The sequence below is a fragment of the Kogia breviceps genome, chromosome 11, assembly GCF_026419965.1.
Source record: "Kogia breviceps isolate mKogBre1 chromosome 11, mKogBre1 haplotype 1, whole genome shotgun sequence".
NCBI lineage: Eukaryota > Metazoa > Chordata > Mammalia > Artiodactyla > Physeteridae > Kogia > Kogia breviceps.
In genome coordinates, this window is record NC_081320.1 from 46,870,913 (window position 1) to 46,897,687 (window position 26,775).

At 39.8% G+C, this 26,775-nt stretch overlaps 1 pseudogene; it reads left to right on the forward strand.

Moving 5' to 3' along the window:
- Positions 1–5,897: 5,897 nt before the first annotated feature.
- LOC131765189 (myosin-9 pseudogene) lies at positions 5,898–26,342 on the forward strand (annotated as a pseudogene).
- The last annotated feature ends 433 nt before the right edge of the window (positions 26,343–26,775 follow it).

Here is a 26,775-nt window from a genome sequence, read left to right on the forward strand (position 1 = left end):
TCCAAACAACTGAATCCTAACTATTTAGCAATAAAATGGAACAAAATATTGATTCACACAACAGTGGATGAACCTCAAATTCACCTTGTTTAGTGAAAGAATTGAGGGCCAAAAAGTTACATATTAGTAATTTGATTTGTTTGGCATTCTGGAAAAGGCAAAACTATAGTGAAATTACAGAGCAGTGGTTGCTAAGAGTTAGATGTTGCATAAAAGTTTATTACAAAGGAGTAGCTGGAAAACATTTAGGGAATAATAAAACTGTTCTATATCATTATGGTGGTGGATAAAACTTTATGCAATTATCAAACCCATAGAACTATCACACTGTTTTCCAAATGATTGCACCATTTTATGTTCCTACCAGCAGTCTATGAAGTTTCTGATTTCTCCATATCCTGATCAACACTGGTTATTATCTGACTTCTTTATTATAGCCATCCTAATGAATATAAAGTTGTATCTCACTGTGGCTTTGATTTGTATTTTCTTGATAACTAATGATGTTGGAAATTTTTATATGCTTATTGCCAATTGTACATACATACAAGAGATATGTGTATGTGAGTGACTAATAATAAAACCCATTCTCTTCCCCATAAATATACTGTACCAACTTCCTATCATGATATTAAAGATCTAGTAAGAAAGAACTAAATATTTATTCTGATCATCACATTCTTCCAAAGCATTATTGGAAGACATTTCAAGATTAAAGGATATATAGGGGGAAAACTATATACAAAAGCTTCTAATCATACTGAAATCTTTATGAGAAAGCATAGGGAATGGAGAAAACAATATTGTCAACATTCAGAACTTGTTACATTAAGACACAAACTGGAAGATACAAACAAAATTCAACAATATGGAAACTATTTATATTACTGAAGACGCTTTATTCAAATGTTGATCAGTCCCCCTTGAAATACTATTTATTTACTTAGTTTATCAGTATATGTGAAGTGGCTGGGATCTCGATTTTTGTTGAAGTTTGAATAGAATTATTACACAGACAAAGGTTCACAGAAGTGTGCTTTATGTTGGCTAAAAGCTTATTTGCATATTATGCATTTTCTAAGAATGTCTCCTATTGAAAATAGATTCTTTCTCAAGGCAATATTTAGAAGTCCTATCTTCAGCTTTTAATAGAAAATCATTAAGCTACTCAAATAATTTAATATTTTCAGTCCTCCCATTTCAGACCAAAGGATGGGAGGAGAAACAAATAACACTGAGAAGCGTTATGATCAAATTCTTTTTTCCCCTCAACGTAAATAAAAATTCCAAGTCACACAGAGGGAAGTTCTGGTAGAGACAATCTAATATGCAAGTCACTCTTTTGACTGCCAAAAGGAACAACTAATTCTGAAAAATGAAGTTAGACTTTAAAAAGATTATTTATAACTAAATAAAGACTTAAAACATATACTAAGTGCCTTATGGGATCAATTTTTTTTTTTTAAAGGAAAAGCAGGTAGAAGATTTTTTTGAAGGTTACAAGTAAAGCAGTAGGATGTTTCCAGGAACCGCCATAACAAATGCTTAAAATCACTATTTGGAGTTAGAAGAAGCATACCCTAAAAAGTTCCACAATGCCTTATGGCTATCTTTGGGTTGGAAACTTTTATGTTTCTGAGTGTATATTGCAGGCAAAGAGTTAAGTCCAAGGTCCCTTTCAGCTTCCTCCAAAGTTCAAACAGGCTTACCTTGTGCTAGTATTAGCCTTTCATTATTCACAAATATCTCAATGGAAATTAATAGACAGAGACTTCCTGGTGGTCCAGGGGTTCGGACTCCATGCTTTCACTGCCAAGGGCTTGGGTTCAATCCCTGGCCAGGGAACTGAGATCCCACAAGCTGCGTGGCACATCCAAAAATTAAAATCGATAGACATCCAGCAAAATGAGGATAATGGAGATGTTTACTGCCAAATGATCTTTGGATAGCAAATAGCCAAGATTTCCCTAATTTGTTTTAAAACCTATCTGTTCTATATAACTTTTGGTAAAGGACCTAATGTACATCTAAAGTATAAACCAGCTGAAATAGTTCTCTTAAGGACAAATATAGAATTTCTTTCAAGAAGGAAAACAAACAAAACCTCTTTCAGTAAATAAATAAAAACATTTCTCTCAAAGTAATAAATACTTATTGTAGAAATATAGTAATTGAAACAGCATGGTACTGGCATAAAGATAGACAAATAGATCAGTGGAACAGAATAGAGAGCCTAGAAATAAATGCACCTATGGTCAATTAATTTACAGCAAATGAGGCAAGAATACACAGTGAAGAAAAGACAGTCCCTTCAATAAGTGGTGCTGGGAAATCTGGATGGCTACATGTAAAAACAAATGAGATTAGAACATTTCCTCATACCATATACAAAAATAAACTCAAAACGGTTTAAAGGCCTAAAATGTAAGACCTGAAACCATAAAATTCCTAGATGAGAACAAAGGCAGAAATCTCCTTGACATCAATATAGCTAGAATTTTTTTTTGGACCTGTTTCTTAAGGCAACAGAAGTAAAAGCAAAAATAAACAATGAGACCTAATTAAACTTAAAATGTTTTGCACAGCAAAGGAAACACTTGACCAAGGAAAAGACAACCTACTGAATGGGAATAACTATTTGCAAATGATAAGTGGTTAATATCCAAAATATATAACTAGCTCATACAACTCAATATCAAAAAACCAAATGACCCAATTAAAAAAGTGGGCAGAAGACCTGAATAAACATTTTTTCCAAAGAAGACATACAGATGGCCAATGGGCAAATGAAAAGATGCTCAACATCACTAATCATTAGAGAAATGCAAATCAAAACTGCAATCAGATATCACTTCACACCTGCTAGAATGGCTAACAGCAAAAAGGCCACAAATAACAAATGTTGACAAGGATGTGGAGAAAAGGGAACCCTAGTATACTAATGTAAATTGGTATAGGTACTATGGAAAACAATATGGAGGTTCCTCAAAAAACTAAAAGTAGAAATACCATATGAGGCAGCAATTTCACTCCTGGGTGTATATCAGGAAAAAATAAAAACACTAATTTGAAAAGATACATGCACCTCAATGTTCATAGCAGCATTATTTCTAAAAACTAAGATACGGAAGCAACCTAAATGTCCATCAGCAGATGAATGGATAAATAAGATGTGGTCATATATATATATACAATAGAATATTATTCACTCATAAAGAAAGAATGAAATTCTGGCATTTGTAGCAATGTAGATGGATCTAGAAAGTATCATGCTTAGTGAAATAAGTCAGAGAAAGACAAATACTGTATGCTGTCATTTATATGTGGAATCTAAAAAGTAAAACAAATGAAATTATATAACAAAACAGAAACAGACTCACAGATATAGAGAACAAACTCATGGTTACCAGTAGGGAGAGTGAACGAGGGAGGGGCACAATGGGGGTACAGAATTTAGATGTATAAATTACTGTATATAAAATAGATAAGCGAAAGGATATATTGTACAGCATAGGGAAAATAGCCATTGTTTTGCAACAACTTTAAATGGAGTATAATCTATAAAATTGTCAAATTACTATGTTGTAAACTTGAAATTAATACAATATTGTAAATCAACTATACTTCAATAAAGAAATAATAATTCTGAAGTTTTGGTAGAGATCAACATGATTTCCAAGTATACCGTGGAAGGGAGAGTGAAAGAAAATAAAGGAGAGTGAAAGAAAATAGATTGAACAGTGAAAGAGGGTGATTTGAATTAGTATGATAGTCTCTCAATGTAAAGTAATATGTTCTTTTCCAGAGACCAACTCCAAAGTTCTCTTATGGCTCCACAGATCAAAGATTCTATTCCAGTTTTCCTTCAGCAATTTCTGCTTTTGATACTCACACTTCTAGTAAGGCTGAGGCTAAAAGTGTTGGCCCTGGGTAGCTTCTTCTATTTCACTTTATGTCTCTATTTTTTTCTCTGTGTCTGTCTCTTTATGTTTCTTATCTCTCTCTGTTATATTATTGCTCACTTTTTTTCTTTACTTCATTGAAAGGTAAAGTCTTGCCCATTTTATACTAATAAGAACTAAACCATTCCTCCCAGCTCAGATGTTTGTGATGGCATACAGAATCCTATTTAGAAATACTTCCTTTCTTCTTTCCTCCTACTCTTTCTTCCCTCCCACCATCACTTCCTTCCTTCTTTCCTTCCTTTCTTCCTTCCTTTTTAATCAAAAACTTATAGACCCAAGAGAGATGGGAAGGTAGCATTATGGCAGCCAGAGCCCACATAAAAAGTGCACTCAGCAGATTCAGATGTTCGCTACATTCGGGGACTTGTACATATAAATAATTATGTTGAGGATACTAGGAGTCAGTGGTCTCACTATCAGAGATGACAGATACAAATACAGAAAGGGGGAAGTTAAAATAAACCCTGTAGTTTTGTATTGGTAATGAAGAGATTAGTATAAACTCTATATACTATGTATAATTTCTTAGTGCTGTCCACTAAGGGAGACTAAGGTAGTGGCAAACCAGTAGCAATAGCAACACTTATCACCCAACTATTTGTTTCTATTTACCATTCTCCGCTAGAGGAACTAGGACTCCTTGCAAAAATGGCTGCCTCCAGGGAAAAACAAGATGAACTGAAATAACTTTTGGGGCCAGAAAGTAAGGAAGGGCCTAAAAAAATGATAGAATCATGTCAGAAGAATGCAGATATTTTCTTGAAGGAATTCTCATTGGCTAAATCTGCGACAATTTTAGCATTACAATAAATTCTTATAGTAGTGGATAATAATAATTGTAACAAAATAGGATTCTGCAGGTTTACACTGATATAAATGAATAAATAGCTTCACCTTACAATAAAATGTCAACTGATAAATGAGATCAATATTATTATTTCAATTTTACATCTAAGGAAACTGAAGCAACCTGCGGCTTGGAGAGGTTAATCAACTTTCTCTTTGTCATAGAACTAGTATGTGTTATAGTCAGGCCTAAACTCAAATCTATCTGACTTAGACTCCAAGTTCTTAACCAGTACATTTAGTTTTCTATTTCTAATCTTATGACTTTCAAAGCAAGTCTAGACCTCTTGGCCCGATTGCTGGTTTTCTCTGAAGGTTTGGCAACAAGCCCAGTAGTTGTAACCATGTAATGGAGCTGTGGGTCCAGTAGCCATCATTATAAACTAAACCCACCTTTCATCTTTCCCCAAACACCCCTTTGTGTCCTACTCTTTACACAACCTTCCCCAACTTCTGACCCAAATGCTGTGACTGAACATTCATACCCATAACATTTTCCAGGTTTGGATTTTGCTTCTAGGAGTTGGAAGTACTGTTGATATAATTTCTTTTTTAAGAGCTCAACAAAACCTTTTTTTGAGAGAACTCAGTTAGCAGAGACCAAATTCATTCCCTACTCTCCCTTGGCTCCAAAAGAGTAGAAACAGCCAGCAACTCAGACGAGAGAACATATTTTATAACAGACCCTCAGCAAACTTTGTATAAGACACCAGATGCCAGCCAAAGACAACCTCTCCTCATGTCTCCCATGCTAGAACTTTCCTTTCTAATTACAGTAAAAGGTTTGCAGGCATACAGATGTTAAAAATAAAATTAGACTTGTTCAAAACAGGTTCACTCTTGAAATAGGGCAAATTAGATGTAGTCTGGGTTTTTGATACCATTTAACTGGCTGGCTAGCTAAGACTTGGTGCCTACACAGCACAATAGCACTGAGATTTAAGAAAAGGGTTTTTAGTTTGATCACATGATCCTTAAACCCACTAACTGACACACAGCCATATGCCATAACACAACTTGGCAATAGCCTGTATTTTCTGCTCTGAAATATTGAGATTCTAAGCCAAATACGTGAGAGAATTAGTCATGGACTTTGTTCCTCTTCGACTTCATAAGTTAAAGGTAAGTCTATGAATGTTAATAATCACAATTACAGGTCTTGGTGCACAACATTAATGATACAGTATCATATAGCCTAGCTTTATAACATTACAAGGTAGAGTTCTCAGCCAAAACCCACCACCACTGGATTAAGAACGTGTGGGGTGCTGAGCACTTAGGAATTTGCCAGTTTCCCCTTCCTCTATTCCTCTTTTCAACTACATAATAGATTCTTCTTTTTTAAAAAATTTTTATTGGGGTGTAGTTGATTTACAATGTTTTTTTGTTTCAGGTGTACAGCAAAGTGAATCTGTTATACATATACATAATATCCACTCTTTTTAAGATTCTTTTCCCATACAGATCATTACGAAGTATTGAGTAAGGTTCCCTGTGCAATACAGTAGGTCCTTATTAGTTATTTTATATATAGTAATGTGTATGTGTCAATCCCAATCTTAAAATTTATCCCTCCTTTGCCCTTACCCCCAGTAACCATAAGTTTATTTTCTACGTCTGTAACTCTATTTCTGTTTTGTAGATAAGTTCATTTGTAGTCACTTTTTAGATTCTACATATGTGATATCATATGATATCTGTCTTCCTATGTCCGACTTACTTCACTCCCATAATAGATAATTCTTAAAAGAAAAAAAATATTTACCATTCACAGTGTAAAACCAAAATAAATACAATGCAAGTAAAGTGTAAATCACAAATCAGAGTGAAGTAGGTCAGAAAGAGAAAAACAAATACGGTATGCTAACACATATATATGTAATCTAAAAAAAAAAAAGGTCATGAAGAACCTAGGTGCAGGACGGTAATAAAGACGCAGACATACTACAGAATGGACTTGAGGACACGGGGAGGGGATGGATAAGCTGGGACAAAGTGAGAGCGTGGCATAGACATATATACACTACCAAATGTAAAATAGCTAGCTAGTGGGAAGCAGCCACATTGCACAGGGAGATCAGCTCGGTGCTTTGTGACCACCTAGAAGGGTGGGATAGGGAGAGTGGGAGGGAGAGAGACGCAAGAGGGAAGAGATATGAGGATATATGTATATGTAGAGCTGATTCACTTTGTTATAAAGCAGAAACTAACACACCATTGTAAGGCAATTATACTCCAATAAAGATATTAAAAATAAAAATAAATAAAGCCCTATTCAGCTTTAAAAAAAAAAGACGTATTTCGTTTTAAACTGTACTGATTCTTATCTTTAAGGTTTTTCAAAAATGCATTTCAAAAGGTATCTCTTAAAGTATTAAAAAAATCAAATATAATTCTTCCACAGAAGATCTAAAATTAACATAAGTGATGTATACCTTCGAATGTAATGTTTGTTTATGGGTTAAATAGAAAACGTTGGTTTTTCACCTGAATCGGAATACTAGAAATATCTAACTCAGATAAGTGTGACTTGTAAGTTAAGGTGATATTCTTTTTTCACACCTGATGGGCAGGTGACCTAGATGATGATTTCTATCTCTTTTGTGTATTGTGACACGCGGGACCTAGAGCACGTGGGCTTCGGTAGTTGCGGAGAGAGGGCTCAATAGTTGTGGCTTGCGGGCTTAGTTGCTCCATGGCATGTGAGATCTTCCTGGACCAGGGATAGAACCCGTTCCCCCTGCATCGACAGGTGGATTCTTAACCGCTGTGCCACCAGGGAAGTCCATGTCTCTTAGATTTAACATTTATAAATTGAGAAGGCATCAAGATTTCAAGTTCCATATCATTTGTTATATTAGTAAATACACTAGCAATTACTCTTTTAGGAATTTATACTTAAATATACTTGAACACATGGTGTATGTATAAAGTTATTTATTTCAGCGTTATTTTTTAAGACATAAAGATGGGAGAAAACATGAGAGCCCATTAAAAAGGGACAGTCAAATAATGTACATTTATACACTGGAATTGTGTGCAGCCATCATAAAACAACTCAGGAAAAATTGAGGAAAAATTTTATGTTGAAATGATAAGATTTCCAAGGTATTCTGTTAAGTGAGAAATTAAGACACAGAAGAGTTTACATAGTCTGTCATCATTTGTAAAATATATATCAATTTTTGCTTTTATGTACACAAAATAGCTCTCTGGAAGAGTAAGCAAGAAATTAATAACAATGGTTTAGAGATGAAAGTTTGTTGGACCTTTATGGGGTGGGTAAGATTCATATATATTAAATTTTATGCCCTAAAAACAGAGAAAACACATTTTAGTTTCCTCTAATACCTATGAAAAAAGTGACTATGGGATAGCATTTAAGAATAGTAAAAATTAATGCATATAAACTATTTTTATGAAGCAAATATATCACATCAAAGCCTTAAAATGCATAAAAAGAACAGAACAGATCAATATGCCTATGAATATAAAAGTAAACCCTAAGTAATACATTATTAGAGGGAATCTAACAGTATGTGAAAAGAATACATATACCTGACCAAGTGGGGTTTATTGCAGTGGTGAAACAATACTGCTCTGTATTAATACATTAAAAGGGAAAAATGATAAGCATGTCTACAGGTGCTGACAAGGCATTTGAAAAAATTTTATATGAACTTATGACTGAAAAAATGAACCTGGAATAAGAAAAGAAATACACAAATATTTTAAATACAATAGGGAAAAGTAATACTTCCTAACAAAATGGGAATTGACACATATAAAATTTCAACTCTAAAGTCAATATATGCCTAATGGAAAAATACTAGATTCATTACCAGTAATATCCAGAACACCACCAAGAGGTCAATACCACCACTATTATTTGCCACTGGTTTTGAGGTACTAGCCATTGTAATGAGTAAGGAAACCAGAGGTAAAATTGTTCAAGTTGGAAAATAGAAGGTAAAATTATTATTATTATTATTTTTTTAAATTATTATTTTTGATGTTGTGATTGTACACATGGAAAATCCCAAAGACTTAATGATATATTGCAAACAATAAGATAATGTATAAATGTGGATGAGTACAAAACTAATATCCCTGGACTTCCCTAATGGTCCAGTGGTAAAGAATCCACTTTCCAATGCAGGGCACGCGGGTTCGATCCCTGGTCATGGAACTAAGATCCCACATGCCATGGGGCAACTAAGCCCATGCTCCACAACTACTGAGCCCAGGCGCCTCAACGAGAGAAAGAAAACCTGCACGCCACAACTGGAGAGAAGCTCACGTGCCGCATCTAAGATCCCACATGCCTCAACTAAGACCTGATGCAGCTAAAAATAAAAATAAATAAATAAAATATTTTTAAAATCTAATATCCCAAATCCAGGACCTAACTATGAAGGAAGAGCAACAAATTACAAGATATCATGGAAGAAAAGATCCCAATTACAATAGCAAAATAGTAACAATAAAAGATATAAGGAAAAAACTAGATAAGCAGAATCTGTGATATTATAATCTATAAAAGGAAAACATTAAAAATAACACTGAAAAGCAAAAGGAAGGCTTTAATAATTAGAAAAAATATATTTATTCAATAATTTATGTCAAGGCTACTGAAAAGCTATTTTAAAAAATTGGATCCCTAACTTATACCATATGCCAAAATAAATGCCAAGTGGATCAAATATTTTATCATAAAAAATTAACAAAGAGGTAATAAAAAGAAAGCATGGAAGGTTTAAAAACCTGATAAAAAATATCTAAAATATATATCACAGGCAATGTGATAAATTCTTATCTATATAAAGAGCTCCTATTATCAAATAAGGAAAAAACAAGCCAATAGAAAACTAGGCAAGCAGCATGATCAGATAATTGTTAACAAAGAAGAACCACATGTCTTTTAAAACATGTAAAGTTAACCCCACTCATTACAAGAGTAACATAAAACTTAAAGCATAAGATGCCATTTTTTTTCACCTAAAAGTTTGACAAGGATCTGAATGATTGATTGTACACAATATGAGTTTGGCAAAAGTGGCATTCTCATACAAGGCTGGTGGAAATATACATTTGCACAACCTCTGTAGAATACAATCTGTCAAAATCTATCGAAATTTAAAATGCTTATTTGCTTTGACCCTGTAATTTGACGTCTAAGAACTTATCTTGCAAATACATTGACATATATGCATATATTTTTAAGAATTATTGATGCTGCATTGTCATTAACAAAAATATAAAAATGAAAATGAAAATAAAACAACCAAAATCTCCATTAATAAAGAGTTATCAGTTAAGTAAATTATGGCAAATTCAAATGATATAAAACTATCCAAGTGTAAACAAGAATGAGTTAATTATATGCACTGAAATGGAAGGATTTCCTAGGTAGAGTATTAGGTGAAAAAAATAAGGTATAAAAATATTTATCATTTGGGTAAACAAATACATAATCTTATATGAAAGTGTATGAATGTATGTTGGCAGATATTGTATGAAAGATACATAAGAAACTGATATGAGTGCTAGTCACTAGGAAGAGGAACCAGGAAACTTACTTTTCATCATTTTGAGTTTTTAGAATTATGTACCATTTACATGTTTTACCACTCCATAAATATAAATCTTTTAAAAATTTATCAGTCAAGAGACAGAACAGTGAGTCAGTTGTGGCATGGTTGTCATGGAAGCAATCTGTTCATACCATTCTTACTTGAGCTGAGTTATTTTGTATTGGGGACATTAATGTTTACTCCAAGTATATTCAAAATATTACATTATCATCCAATATTGAAAGCAAAGATTATTGTAATAGCAAAACAAAAATAGGCATAAGACAGTTAAAACAATTAAAACCAGTAGAAATTGCTGAATCCTTTGAAATAGAACCTAGGATTTCCCAAGGTGGAGAGTTTGGTGTGGCTGATATAAATTTCACAAGGACCATTACTTAAGTACTCAACAACTGTCTGACAAAAGCTTCTGATTGATATTCAAGAAAAGCTATTTAACTTTTGCATAAACCAGAGTAGTTTTCAATGTGCTTTGAAATCACACTGCCTGAAAGGTGCTAAAGAGGTTAAGACTTCCACTGTCACCCAGGCATAACAAACACTAGTGATAGAAAGTGATAGTGAAGATGATGAGGAAGGTTTATACACCAATTTAAACCATGCTACTGAAGAATTAGTATGTAAATTTTTGGGGAAAAAAGTGCATGTTTTGTGAGTTTTTGTGGCCAGCTGGATACAGATCTTTGGACTCCTGCACACTCTCTAGTCTCCTGCACCTTTGGGGAAGAACCATAGTCTCTAATTCTCTCTTTAAGCATTTGTCTTGTGCATTTATTACATCATCTCTTGAATTCTTCTCTTCTTTCTTGCATTTTCTTATCAGTCCCTTAACCCAACCCATCCTCTGACCCATACCCACTGTTCCATATCACCTCAGAGATAGAGAATAGGCTTCCAAACCTTATTAAGTCAAGTTTTTAGAAAACCAGAGCACCTTATTCAACACTATGAATAAAATGAAAATGTTGATCAGTGGTCACTGTGTTACAGATACAGTCAGAGCAAGACTGGGACAACAAAGAGCAAAAATAGACTTGGAGAGGAAAAAAACTGTGAAATACATACACACACACACAAGAACACTCGGGGAAGGACTTCCTCTCAATCATGCCTCTTTAAATGATAATTATTCACCACCAAAAATAATTTACTATTGGTTATTAGTTTTTGTTTTAACTCTTTCAGAGGTCCTTCAACCCATTCTCACTTCCTAGCAAAACCCTCTAGGAAAAAGATGTGAACTCAAGTCAGATTTCCTTTATCCGATCACCACATGAATTTCTTCATTGTTCTATTACATCAAATAAGTCCTTGTTTCCAACAAGGTTGTTTCTGCACCCTTTGACCCCACAGTCTTCAAATTCCCTATAAAGATGGCTTCCTATTTAATTCTGCTTTAGCTTCCTAGCATGGCAAACCCTCATTTAGGTAAATAGCTTAATATAGAGGTGTCTCCTGTTACTATAAATTAAGAATCCTTCTCAATATCATGTAACATTTATCTCCACTAAGACCTAATGAGCATTAATTTCCTATTTGCAATGCCATACATTTGAGAAAAAAAACCTTTAAAAAATATTCCTGGGCTTCCCTGGTGGCGCAGTGGTTGAGAGTCCGCCTGCCAATGCTGGAGACACAGGTTCGTGCCCCGGTCCGGGAAGATCCTACATGCCGCGGAGCCGCTGGGCCCGTGAGCCATGGCCGCTGAGCCTGTGCGTCTGGAACCTGTGCTCTGCAACAGGAGAGGCCAAAATAGTGAGAGGCCCGCGTACCACACACACACACTCACACAAATTCCTAAGCCTGGGAGTTTCCTAATATCTCAATAATTGAGATGATATTTGAAAACCTAAAACATTTGTCTGCCACTGCTTTTATTTGAATTTGGGACCCCATCTTTTTATGGAGATGCTTCAAATGGCCCTTTGAAGGTAAACAGATGATATTATTAACTATTTCCCTTATGGAGTGGTTAAAGGCAGGGAAAGTGAGAACTAGAATCTCTCTCCAGAACTCCAGACTTGAATGTACACTGTCTACAAGATATTTTCACCTGGCTGCCCCCAAGGGTTCTGACTTCACAGGAATTCCTCAAAAACCAGTTCCTTCTCCTGACAGATTCCATTCAAGGACTGGCATCCATCTTGTAACTCCTCTGGTCTTTTTTAGCTCTTTCCTCTCTTTCCTAATAAATCCAGTAAATCATCAGTCTTGTTTGAAAAGTGGTACAATGCACACATCCACCCCTCACACACTTCCACCCTACCACATACACATCCCTCTGTCTCTTTCCAATGAGATATTCATAGTCAGCCCATCAGCTCTCAGCTTAATTAATGATTTAATTTCCCTCTCAGACTCCAGGTCGCCCCCTCCAAGTTATTCTCTACATTGCAGCAGTCATCTTTCTTTCTGAATACATGCTGGTAATAAAAATAAAGCAGTATGTTCTCTACATTTGAAATCTGATCACATAATCCCCCACTTAAAATCTCTAATACAATGCATTGTCTTCAAGAGCTGAGTGAAATTCCAGCAACTCTAAGGCTGTTCCTGAATAAGCCCCTGCTTATATCTCCAGCCTCATGTTTTATCCCTCTGAGTCCCAGCCACATCCAGCTACATTAAGTCCCTCTCAATAGTCCGGACATTCTCTCCTGCCTGTAACCCTTTGCACATGCAGATACTCCTGTTTAACTGTCTGTTACTCAACATTCAGGTCTCGGCTTGGATTTCATGTCTTCCAATGGCTTTTTCCAAACCCTCTCAGCCTGACATCTCTTTCAAGACTGGGTCAATGGGTCAAGGTCCCACCTATATGCTTCTGTAATCACCTATGTTTACCTGCGTCATATGAGGTATTACCTATATTACAAATTTCTTCTTTCTTACTCTGATTCACTCAGTAAATAATGAACAACTTGAACATAAAAAGTAGCCACAAACCCAGTGGAATTCATAGCTTATAGTAGGCATTCCAGAAGTATTTGTTGAATGATAAAGTGAATGAGTGAATGAATGAATCTCAATGCCATAGACTCTCAGGTTGAATCAATATCCTAAGACAAGTTCATATCCCAAGCAGAATGCTTGAATTTCCTGGGCTGTTAGAAACCCAGAAGAACAACAGTCTCCTCCTCACTTGATGACCACAATCTTGACAGGCACCTTATAAAGGAAAATATCTCTTCACTATGCCAGAGTGGTTGGTGGGCAGTAAAATTCAATGACTCCTAAGCCTTGTACTAGGATCTTCGCTCAGTATCTCTGGAAATGCAATGCCACAGGTCTGCATGTAATGAACAGAAGGCAATCAGTGAGTATCCCTGTCAAAAGGACTGTTTCCAGTAGAGACAAGAAATGACGAAGGGGCATTTCTCTCTTTCCTTCTTGCCTTTTTGCTTTCCTTCCTTTCCTCATAGAGTTAGTGTTCAAGCATATGTGTGTGCATGTACACACACATGCTTACAGATTACCTCTTGCACATTTGCACCCTCTGGTCACAGAGGAGTGAGGCAAGTACCCAAACAGGCCATGTTTCACGATATCTAAGGTGGGTTCTCAGTTGCATTAAATATTTATCAGCCAGCGTCTGTCCACTGAGTACTTAGGTATGTTTAATTTTTTTAGTGTTATTTTCTGTCTGGAATTAAAATAGTGGCTTTAGCCAAAGATAACAAAAGGACTTATACCATAGATGTATACAACAGAGCGTCCTGGAATCACCTATTCTCAACTCACCCCATTGACGCAAGGTTAGGAAGGTGCTCCAAGGCTCAGAAACGTTCTGAGCATCTGTCTGTTTCATTTTGCAACAGGAAAACGAAAAAGATAAGAAAGGAAGAGTTGGCAACTGTGGTATGAATCATTTGGTCTTAAAGGCTGATTCACCCCTAAAAAGAAAAGGAATTCAGCCTCAGGTCAATCTGACAGGGTGATGGGGGGAGGACATCAAGTTTATTGACACTGTTCATTGGCGGAAGGACTGGGACGGACTTAAGAGTGTGTCTAGCTCCTCATTTTCCTAGGGCAGCTGAGGCCCCTAAAATGGCACCAGTAATAGGATGATGTACTTTCAGTCAATGATGTGGGTGGTTTCCCTCTCCTCCCCCCAGCTATTAAAGCTGTATTCAGTGGGAGACACAGTAATTTGCTGAAAATCACTGTTTGCTAAGAAACTCTCACAAAACCCCAAGAGCCCATTATATTAACAGAAGTGACAAGAAAATAAATATTTTTGACAAGGGAGTGCTCCTATCCGGGGAAGATGGCTGCAATGTCGGTGATTATTCAGCAAATCAAACTTATTTAAACACACTGTCTCTAATACTTAATAAATGTTATAGTGTGGCTTTTTGTGACTAATAAAACTTGGTTTACATTCCACCCTGTGCCTTCTATGATTCGCCTCCCTGGGCTCACTTAAAGTGCATTAAGAGGCAGCAAGCAAGATGAGGGCGATTTGCTGCAAAACTTAAATAATTCATTTATGCACCACTGCTTTCAGACTGTGTTTTTACAAATGCTGTAATGAGACAAGCTGTGAAATGTTCTACATGGGGAAAAAGGCAGGAAAATCCCTGGAAGAAAACCCCCTTTCCATGCCTTATTCCTTTGAGGTGCAGGACAGAAACAAGGGAATCAACTCTTACAAAAATGTCTGTGCTATTTACCTACTTCTCATAAATAGAGCATCAACTAGTTATCATTTATACTTTTCCATTAACTAGAATTAAAGTCATACCATATTGGAGTCTTAATTCCTGAGTTAATTTGTAAAATTGATATGTCTAATTAAACTCCCAAAAGGATGTTTGGGGAGAAAGTCTTGATGAAAATTTTTTTTAAGTTTCTCTGAATAAATAACTGGGCAAAAATATCCAATAAACATTGTAATATTAAAAATGATATACACTTGAACTGTTAGATAATAAAGCATATGATAAAGCAATGATATTTAAAAGAGTATAGCCCTAATCACAGAATAAGTAGGCAACCAATGAAACAGTCTAAAAAGGAATAGGTGAAAGAGATAAAATAGTCTAGAAGCAAGTGAAGAATCAACACAATTCAATTTACAATAAATGTAGCACTGCACATCAGTGCGAAAAGAATATACATATATATATATATATATATATATATATATAATTCAACATTTCCTAGTTTCTTACTTGAAAAAGAAATTGTATTCAAAGAATTTATCAACTGACATTCCAAATAGAGTGATGACATTCATTACAAGTGCTATTGAAAAGATCTATAAAGTACTTATAAAAGATCTAGAAAAAATATAACTGAACATTATATAATTTTGGAGGAGGAAAGATCATTCTAAGGTATAACAAAGAGATAAGCTGCAAATAAAGAGACTACTATATTTTGTTACTGAGAAATATAAAAATGGACAACTGTACGTAAGAACACTATTAACAAAATTAAAAGACAAATTTCTAAAATATCTTAAAATGTATTGGAAAAGGGGTTAATGTCACTATTACATAGGTTTCTTACATATCAAAAAGAACTAATTTTTTTGAAAATGAGCAAAGAATATGTTTAGAGAAGACAGAATATGAGATATATAAAATAACAAAACACCCCTTGTTTGCTTTTGCTTGTCACAATAACAGAGATAAAACGTTCTGCTAATGGTGAGGGAATGGGGAAAATGTCATTCTCCTAAACCACTGATGAAAGTGTTAGTTGGTTCAATTGTTTTCTAGTGGGAATATTCTCCAGTGACTACATATCACAAAATGTTTTTAAAATACATCTTTTGAACCACAAATTTATCTTCTAGGAATTTATACCAGAAATCAACCAAAGAAACTTACAAAGATGTATGTATAAAGAAACTCATCACAAGGTTCTTTCGTAACGGTAAAAATTTGAGGAAAACAAAACTTTTTTCAAAGCAGGATGCTTATGTGTTTTGGGCTACTATGTAGCTAGTAATAATATTCATGTCAGGCAAACTAGTCTCTAAGGGAAAAGCATAACTAGAGATTAAAAAACAAAATAAAGAAACAGACTCACTACATCTAGATAATGTTGAAGTCACTATGAAGTGTCAGCAATGGAGATGGGAAAAAATAATAAGAAGGTAGGAAATGAACCAGGGAAATAGAGTCTAAGACCTGGGAGTAGAGACTTTATGAAAAGGGTAGTTGACAGCATCATATGCTAAAGAGGGGCCAAGATAATGAGGATGGGAAAGAATCCATTAGATTTTATATCTGCGGCATAATTGACAACTTTGATGAAATAATCTTAGGAGAGGGCTCAGGATAGAAGCCTGTGGGGACTCGAGGTGTAAGTCTAAATTAGGGAAACACTAGCTCTAGTTGCATTGGGACTGGGAGACGAATCAGGAGACTGTGGGAAAATACAGGCAATAAACAAAATCTGCACTAAGGCTGCGGCAGTGACAGTGGGAGAGCATAGATTGTCAAGTATTGAGGTGCATATCTGAGGTGGGAACAAAGGGATTCGTTAAGTGACTAGATTGTAGGGCTTAAGGCTGGAGGGAGCCAAGGAGAGAGACAAGCTGAATGTGTCTTTGAGGTGTCTATCTAGTTGAGAAAGGGGGGTAGATGATGCATTAAACAGAGTCTTGAATACATGAGGGAGAATGGTTTGGGGGGAAATGCAGTGAATTCCATTTTGGATATGGGATGTATGAGATGACTGATGTGTAATATTCTATTAGAAATATCTAGAAGGCACTTGGATTTACAGATCTTGCACTTATGAGAAAGATAGAGATGAAAATATAGATTTGTGATTTATCTACACACAGAAAGATAAATTCATATGACTAAAATAGTGTAGTAGCAGTATATAAGAAAATCCTTAGAGCTAAAACAGAGGAGAATACAGCAGAAAGGCTGAAAAATCCAGGCATGAAACATGATGGGTAAAGGAGCCAGGGAAGAAGATACAATGCAGAAAATAAAGAATCCAATTCCTTATGAAAGGGATGCTTCTGTTCTTACACACATAAAAGCCTGAAAATCTTCTGTCTTCTTTCAAACCAGGATGGAAATAGTTGCAAGGAAAGTGGAAAAATTCTGGCTGGAAAGGCCTCCTACAGATCCAAAGTCCATAGCTATAAATGAACCGCAAGATAGGGCCAGACATGCATTTTGTAAACAAGAAGAAACAGTTCTCAGACAAAAAACAAAAACAAAAAACTTGCATTTGGCTCTAAAATTAACATTCATGAGTTTGATAAATTAACTTTTTTTTTCTAGTCCAGTCTATCTGGCTTTCTCTGCTTTTGTATGTTCCCTCTGAGTAGAGCATTCCATTAAGTGTCTTCTATATCCCACTTCACCTATGCTACCTCTCTTGAGCCCTCAGGCCATCTCTCCTCTGCTCTTCATAAAAACAGATTGGAATGTGATTTTTTGGTTCTGCTCCTCTAATGGAAGAAACTGGCTTGGCTGAACTAGATACCAGATCCATTTTGATGGGCTTATATTCTTTTGCTTGGGCTGCCATAACAAAATACCATAGACCGGATGGCTTAATATCAGAAATTTATTTTCTCACTGTTCTGGGGGCTAGAAGTCGTGATCAAGGTCCAGCCAAGTTGGTTTCCGATGAGAACTCTCTTCCTGGCTTAAAGACAGCTGACTTCTAGCTGTGTCCTCACGTGGCTTTTCCTCTGTGGCACATGAAAGGAAGAGTTGGGGAGGGAGGAAGAGCTCTTTGGTGTCTCTTCTTAGAAGGACACAAATCTCATTAGATCAGGGCTCCACCCTTATGACCTCATCTAATTTACTTACCTCCTAAAAATCCTATCTCCAAATATTACATTGGGAGTTAGGGCTTCAATATATAAATCGGACGGGGGGTGGGGTGGGCACAATTCCATCCACACCAGGGGTTATTTTGCTGAGATAATTCAAAAGGCAGAATATTCCAGAGCCAAATGGCTGTGGGTTCTGAGTACCTGTTTAAGCTGTTAAAAGAGTTCTAGAGAATCTCATGAGAACTGAAGATTGCTGGTTGAGTTTTCTTTTCTTGATATTCAAGAGAGTTGGTCTCTGTAAACACTCTAAAATTGTAATACCTAAGTTTTTTTAGTTAATGTAAATAAATATTTATGATTTACTGATATAAGTAATTAACGTGTAAATTTATGTAAGGCTGACTGTCTCTCCATCATGGTGAGCTCTAAATAATAACATGGAACCATAATAAGGAATATTTACATGGAATGGATGCAAGAGAAACAGCTTAATCTATAAAATCTTGAAAATTGGGCATATCAGAGTGTGGAGGATTATTTCGGCAGGCTCTTGGAGTTTGTGGCTCATCTCCAGAGAAGATCCCAGAGAATCATATAATAACTCTCTGGACACCCTGTCATTGGGAAGGTGGAGGCCATTGGATTGTGGTGGGAGGTTCAATAGGAGAGCTGATATTGGCCACAGCCATAGCCCTGGCCTTGCTGCTTGAATGTTGTCCCAATCGCACCGTCTGGCATTAGTGATTAACCCCAAGAAGAAGGGAAAGGACACAAAAAGCTGAAAGGAGGAAACAATAAAAGGTACTTGCCTCTAAGAGTACTAAAGAGGCTGAAAGCACAGAGCATCCCTGTTTGCACTTCAACAGTAAAGATGAAACACCAGTGGGAAGAGGATTTTTCTCTTGCCTCCATGCAGCAGCTATAGGAAAATGTCCAGTGAGATTCTACCAGTGTTGCTGAAGTCATGAGAAAAATATGAATGTACCCATAGCCAGCAATGTCACGCAGTGGCAGAGGCCAGGGACAATGAGGGGCAGCAACTAGGGGAGGCCCACAGAGTCCCCGGGAAGACTCAAACGAGATCTCAGGGGTGCTTGGAGCCAAACAGAAGAATTAATATAGCTGAGCTCTTCATAGTTTCCCCAGTGGCCTGTATGCCTACAACAACTGCTAACATGGCAAAGAGTGTTCAATTTCCTTAAGGGGGCAAGGGCAAGGATGTAAGGAATTGCAGTTGCCTTGTGTCTGCGTAGCTGACTGCAATGTTGGTGCTATGGAGGGGCATAAGTCTCAAGAAGGCAGGCTACATCAGTTTAACTGTCCATCCACAGTGCCTAAAAAGTACACCACCCAACCACAGCAGGGAGATTAGGGAGCAACTCTTTGATGGCCTGTGCTAATCGACGGTGGCAAGGCTGTGACTCTTGAAGGCCGCAGAAAGAGAGAAGGGTGTGATCAGCAGCTGAGGCATGTAAAGGTCTTGCTATTCATATGAATGCAATCATCTAACACAATTCACTCCCCCTACACACACACACACACATACACACACACACACACACACACACGCAAAGTCGTGCCCTTCTTCTTTTAACTGCATCTTTCACCTACCCACTCACCCTCTGCCAACACGTATACAAACTGTGGTTGTAAACCATCTATGTTCTTCTAAGGTTGATTTTTACTTCAACCTTACTTCACTTGGAAATTGATATTAGGATGACGAGAAAGCCTCAAACATATGGAGAAGGGTCAAGGAAGGAGGAAGTTGGGTCACATGATGATGCACCCCAGTCCTAACACCTCATTCCCACCCTCTCTCACCACCAACAGAAGAATATACTTTTAGCAGATGAAACCTCAATGAAAACTTCCAAGTCAGGATTCAATTTGGTTTCCAGTGTGGGAAAATGAGTGAACTCTTGTGGGTTCTTCCTGAACATGAGGGGAAAAATACAATAGAAAATAAACATGTAGATGATCTCAGGGCACCCGTCTAAAAATGTCATGATTGGAGCCCAGCCTGAAAGCTGCATCAGCTGCTTTACCTCAACTTTTTGCCCTTTTCCCAACATGCACATATTTATAACCTGGGTTTCCCAAACAGATTACTCTGTGTTTCCGCCATCTGGTTTATGGATTTTTTTCTAAACATGCTACAGGCTGCCAAACGGTAAAGCTAGTAAGATTCTTGTTGGAGAGAAAGCAGCTCTGGCAGAGTGTTGTAAAATAACATCACATTAGCTACTTGGAAGCAGTAGCAGAGCTCCAGAGATTCGAGAACTCTGGAAGACTTTGAGAGGGTTTAATGAGGATGCTACCAGACCACTTATGTTTTGGGGCAGAATATTAAAATATTCTCTTCTATACGGATACGGAGAATCTTACCAAAGAGTAAAAGGTGAAATGTTGTTTTAATTTTGCCATCATTTTATGACTGTCTCCCCTGTAGAAAAATGTTGCGTTGGATGGACCTAGGGATGATCATACTAAGTGAAGTAAGTCAGACAGAGCAAAGACAAATATCATATGATATCACTTATATGTGAATCTAAAAAAAGGTACAAGTGAACTTATTTACAAAACAGAAACAGACTCAGACATAGAAAACAAACTTATGGTTACCAAAGGGGAAAGGTGGTAGGGGGAGGGATAAATTAGGAATATGAGATTAACAGATACACACCACTGTATATAAAATAATCAACAAGGGCCTACTGTAGAGCACAGGGAACTCTACTTGGTATTCTGTAATAACCTATATGGGAAAAGAATCTGAAAAAGAATATATACGTATATATTTATGTTTATATATACATCTGAATCACTTTGCTGTACACTTGAAACTGACACAACATGGTAAATCAACTATACTTCAATTAAAAAAATAAATTATTTTTAAAAAGAGAAGAAAAAGAAAAAATGGTGTGGCTTCATTTATGCAGAGACCCAGCTATTGCGTTTTTTGCTTCCATTTCTGCCATGAAATAGCATCCAGACAATGTTAAAACAGGCCTCCCTTGTTCAATGGAAGGTCCCATAAAGTTCATGTCACAGCAGCATTTTTGTTAAGTGAATCCTATTACACTGTTCAATTCCATTATAAATGTCAGAGCTTCAGTCTACGGGAAAGCAGCTGCCCTGAGTAGAATGAAATCACAGGTCAGAATGTGAAAAATATCCTCAAAACACTTATTTAAAGGAACAAATCATATCGGGTGGAAGATATTATCATTCAAGATATGTTTAAAAGTGTTCTGCACTCAAATAATAACATAAGAAATAAAAATACAAGGGTGAGAAATTCTGGCAGCTTTCTCATCTTCTTCAATCTGACTTCTACATTTCAACTAGTGTTAAGAAAGCAATTCCTAATGATCAGAACATTTGGCTAAGGATGTTTTATTTTGTTTTAATCCACTTTAATTACCTGAAAATCTCTGAATTGATATCCTAGGTTTTTTTTTTTTTTTTTTTTTTTTTTTTTTTTTTTTTTACAGGGAGTGGTGATGACGTGGAGTACACTTTTTCCAGACTTTTATGTTAATCTCTCTGAATATCTTTATCTGTATCCTTATACTAGCGCAACAAAGAGGACAGTGTAGGGCTTCCCAGGGCTTCCCTCGTGGCGCAGTGGTTGGGAATCCGCCTGCCGATGCAGGGGACACAGGTTCGTGCCCCAGTCCGGCAGGATCTCACATGACGCGGAGCGGCTGGGCCCGTGAGCCATGGCCGCTGAGCATGCGCGTCCGGAGCCTGTGCTCCGCAACGGGAGAGGCCACAGCAGTGAGAGGCCCGCGTACCGCAAAAAAAAAAAAAAAAAAAAAAAAAAAAAGACAGTGTAAAATACAAAATCCAAGTGTGCATTTCTTGTTCCCCTGGGGAGTTCTGCTCTAGTGTGTGCAGAAACAGGTGTTATTTAGCAAGTGGCTTTGACAAGGCAATGGTTGTTTGTAGATTTTGTGATTGTTTGGGACAACGTCAGAGTTGTTTCACTTAGCAGATAATATTTTTCTCATTTGGGGTTGTTAGCATATCAAGTGCTATGTTTTGAGTTTAGAAAAATTTTGAACACTGACTAGATAGACGTATTCATTCACTCATCCATTCATCCACTTATTTTTTTAAATATATATTTATTGGAGTATAATTGCTTATACTGTGTTAGTTTCTGTTGTACAACAAAGAGAATCAGCCATGTGCATACACATATGTCCCCATATACCTTCCCTCTTGAGCCTCCCTCCCATCCTCCCTAACCCACGTCTCTAGGTCATCGCAAAGCACCAAGCTGATCTCCCTGTGCTATGCTGCTGCTTCCCACTAGCTAACTATTTTACATTCAGTAGTGTATATATGTCGATGCTACTCTCATTTCACCCCAGCTTCCCCTTCCCACCTCGTGTCCTCAAGTCCATTCTCTATTTCTACAATCCTACTACTGGGCATATACCCTGAGAAAACCATAATTCAAAAAGAGTCATGTACCACAATGTTCATTGCAGCACTATTTACAATAGCCAGGACATGGAACCAACCTAAATGTCCATTGACAGATGAATGGATAAAGAAGATGTGACACATATATACAATGGAATATCACTTATTTCTTAATACAAGGTCAGATACAGGGTGACTTCCCTAAAGATGCCCATAGTGCCAGAAAAGACTGTGTCTCTAAAATGTTGAGCACAGTATGTACAACCTGTCATTTAATCACCATTCTTAAAAATATAGGAATTATTCTCCCCATTGTAGAAATGTGTAAACTGAGGTTCAGAAGGGGCATGTAATTTGCCCAAGGTTATACTAGTATTAAGTGACAGAGTCCAGATTTCAACCTGGGGTTCTTTGATGTAAAACCCCAATGCAACTTCCACTACAACACCCTGCTGTTTAAGAATGTTTAGCAGTTTAAGAATGAGATCATCATGGGTTTCCTTGGTGGCGCAGTGGTTGAGAGTCTGCCTGCCGATGCAAGGGACACGGGTTCATGCCCCGGTCCGGGAAGATCCCACATGCCACGGAGCGGCTGGGCCCGTGAGCCACGGCCGCTGAGCCTGCGCGTCCGGAGCCTGTGCTCTGCAACGGGCGAGGCCACAAAAGTGAGAGGCCCGCGTACCGCAAAAACAAAAAAACAAACAAAAGAAGAATGAGATCATCAAATTATAATGATGAAACGGGACTCCTAAGTTTTGCAACCATAACTGTATGCTGTTCCCAGAATGAGGATGTTTTAAATCAAGAATTCCTTAAGTTTAGAGGTCTAGGAGGCAACTGTTCTATAAAGGAGAGGGATAGCGGTACTATTTAAAATAAATGTCCAGCCCTTAGCAGCCTTTTGATAACATATTTACTGACAGTTGGAGATCCTCCTGACATTAGTTTTATGAGATAAAATCTACCATCCCCCCAGCTGCAGGAGCTGCAGGTCAAGTTCATGGAGGGAGAGTGCGTGCTCACGGATCTAGCCGACAAGGTCTTCAAGCTGCAAGTCGAGCTGGAACAATGTGATGGGTCTTCTCACGCAGTCAGACAGCAAGTCCAGCAAGCTCACCAAGGACTTCTCCGCTCTGGAGTCACAGCTGCAGGACACGCAGGAGCTCCTGCAGGAGAAGAACCCGGCAGAAGCTGAGTCTGATCACCAAGCTGAAGCAGGTGGAGGATGAGAAGAACTCCTTAAAGGAGCGGCTGGAGGAGGAGGAGGAGGAGAAGCAGCACCTCGAGAAGCAGATCGCCACCCTGCACGCCCAGTTCACCGACAAGAGGAAGAAGATATAGGATGGTGTGGGGTGCCTGGAGACAGCCAAGGAGGCCAAGAGGAAGCTCCAGAAGGACCTGGAGGGGCTGAGCCAGCGCTAGGCAGAGAAGGTGGCCGCCTACCACCAGGTGGAGAAGACCAAAACGCGGCTGCAGCAGGAGCTGGACGGCCTGCTCGTGGCCGAGGACGAGACCGTCTCCGACAAGTCGGCGGAGGAGCGCGAGCGGGCAGAGGCGGAGGCCCGGGAGAAGGAGAGCAAGGCGCTATCTCTGGCCCGGGCTCTGGAGGAGGCCGTGGGGCAGAAGGCGGGGCTGCAGCGGCTCAAGCAGTTCCGCACGGAGATGGAGGACCTCATGAGCTCCCAGGACAACGTCGGCAAGAGCGTCCACGAGCTGGAGGAGTCCAAGCGGGCCCTGGAGCAGCAGGGGGAGGAGATGAGGACCCAGCTCAAGGAGCTGGAGGACTAGCTGCGGGCCGCCGAGGATGCCAAGCTGCGGCTGGAGGTGAACCTGTAGGCCATGAAGGCCCAGTTCAAGCGGGACCTGCAGGGCTGCGACGAGAAGAGTGGAGGGGAAGCAGCAGCTGGTCAGACAGGTGCAGGAGATGGAAGCCGAGCTGGAGGATGAGAGGAAGCAGCGTGCCATGGCCGTGGCTCTTGGAAGAGGCTGGGAGATGGACCTGAAGGACCGGGAGGCCCACATCGACTCGGCCAACAAGAACCAGGACAAAGGGCTTCCCTGGTGGCGCAGTGGTTGAGAGTCCGCCTGCCAATGCAAGGGACACGGGTTCGAGCCCTGGTCTAGGAAGATCCCACATGCCGCGGAGCAACTGGGCCCGTGAGCCACAACTACTGAGCCTGCGTGTCTGGAGCCTGTGCTCCAGACAAGAGAGGCCGCAACAGTGAGAGGCCCGTGCACCGCGATGAAGAGTGGCCTCCGCTCACCGCAACTAGAGAAAGCCCGCGCACAGAAACGAAGACCCAACACAGCAAAAGTAAATAAAATAAATTTAAAGACAGAAATCTATAAAATAATAATAAAACTGAACCGGGACAAAGCCATGCAACGAACCGGGATGAAGCTGCAGGCCCAGACGCCTGCGGGAGCTGGAGGACACTGGCGCCTCCCGCGAGAGATCCTGGCGCAGGCCAAGGACAACGAGGAGAAGCTGAAGAGCATGGAGGCCGAGGTGATCCAGCTGCAGGAGGAGCTTGGCAGCTGCCGAGCGTGCCAAGCGCCAGGCCCAGCAGGAGCGGGACGAGCTAACTGACCAGAGGGCCAACAACAGCGGGAAAGGTGCCCTGGCGCTGGAGGAGAAGCGGCGCATGGAAGCCGGCATCGCGCAGCTGGTGGAGGAGCTGGCGGAGGAGCAGGGCAGCACGGAGCTGGTGAACGACAGCCTGAAGAAGGCGAACCTGCGGATCGACCAGATCAGCGCCCATCTGAATGCGAACGCGCGGCAGCAGCTGCAGCGCCAGAACAAGGAGCTCCAGGTCCAGCTGCAGGAGATGGAGGGCACTGTCAAGTCCAAATGCAAGGCCTCCATCGCCGCCCTCGAGGCCACGATCTCACGGCTGGAGGAGCAGCTGGACAACGAGACCAGGGAGTGCCAGGCGGACAAGGCGCCCACTCGCCTGAAGCAGCTCAAGCAGCGGCTGCAGGAGGCCCAGCAGGCTAATGCCTCGCGCCGGAAACTGCGGCGCGAGCTGGAGGACGCCACGTAGACCCTGGACGCCGTGAACCCAGCTCGCTCAACAATGAGCTCAGGCGTGGGGACCTGCCGTTTGTTGTGCCGGCGACCGCTAGGACGAGGAGGTGGACGGCAGAGCCGATGGGGCTGAGGCCAAAGCGGCCGAATACACACCTCTTCTCCTGCTGCCCGAGACGGACGACAACGACGACTCCGCCTCCCCTTCCCAGCCTCCGCAGCATCCCTTTCTCCCTCCGGGGACTGCTGTGACTGTGACCCCACCTCGTGCCCCCAGGCCAGGGGACCTCAGGCCTCACCTCCCCGCCCATCCCCCCAGGCCTCCTCGAAGGGCTTTCCGGCTTCCTCTGCTGCGGCCCCTCCTGCTCCCCTCCCACCCCCGCCCCCAATCTGATACCAAAGAGTCAGAGTCCTGGGCCCTGGCCCAGGAGCAGAGTCCCCGGCAGGGTCGCCCCCCAGTCCCTTGCCACAAAGCACAGGATGGTGAGGTGAGGAGGGCAGGCCTCCGGGGATGGGCAAGAGAGTTTCCTACGAGTCTAGTTTCCTTCAGACTAAGGAGTTTTCCAACCCCGGCGCCCCGGAAGAGTTGTCACCTTCCAGCGCCTCCGCCACCCTCTCCCTTCTTTGCTGTTGGCAATCACACGCGGTGGCCTCACACCCTCTATCCCAGCGGCCCTCCACTCCCGTGGGCTCTGGGGGGTCCGGCATGAGCAGGTCAAGTGGTCCACCTCTGTGCGGGGCACAGGATGCTGGCTGGGGAGGGAGGGGCGTTCCTCCCCACCCCTGCCGGGGGGCGGCGCCACTGTCACCTTCCTCATTCTGAAACGTCTCAAGTGCAGTGATGACCCCTTTCCCTCCTTTGCCGAGGGCAGCCCACCTCTGCTGCAACGGGACTGTCTTCTCAGCCTGTTGGGCTGAGAAGACAGGGCCTAGGGGCCAAGATGGAGAGGCCAACACAGGCCTCTCCCAGCACCCTCGGGGACCAAATATATTTAATGGTTAAGGGACTTGTCCCGAGTCTGACAGCCAGAGCAGTGGAAAGGGACCTACTCCAGGACTGGGGCCCGAGGGTAGTTGCTGTGCACCGTTGACAGATCAGTATAATTCAAGACTTGACCATCTACACAGATATTTTTAAAAGAA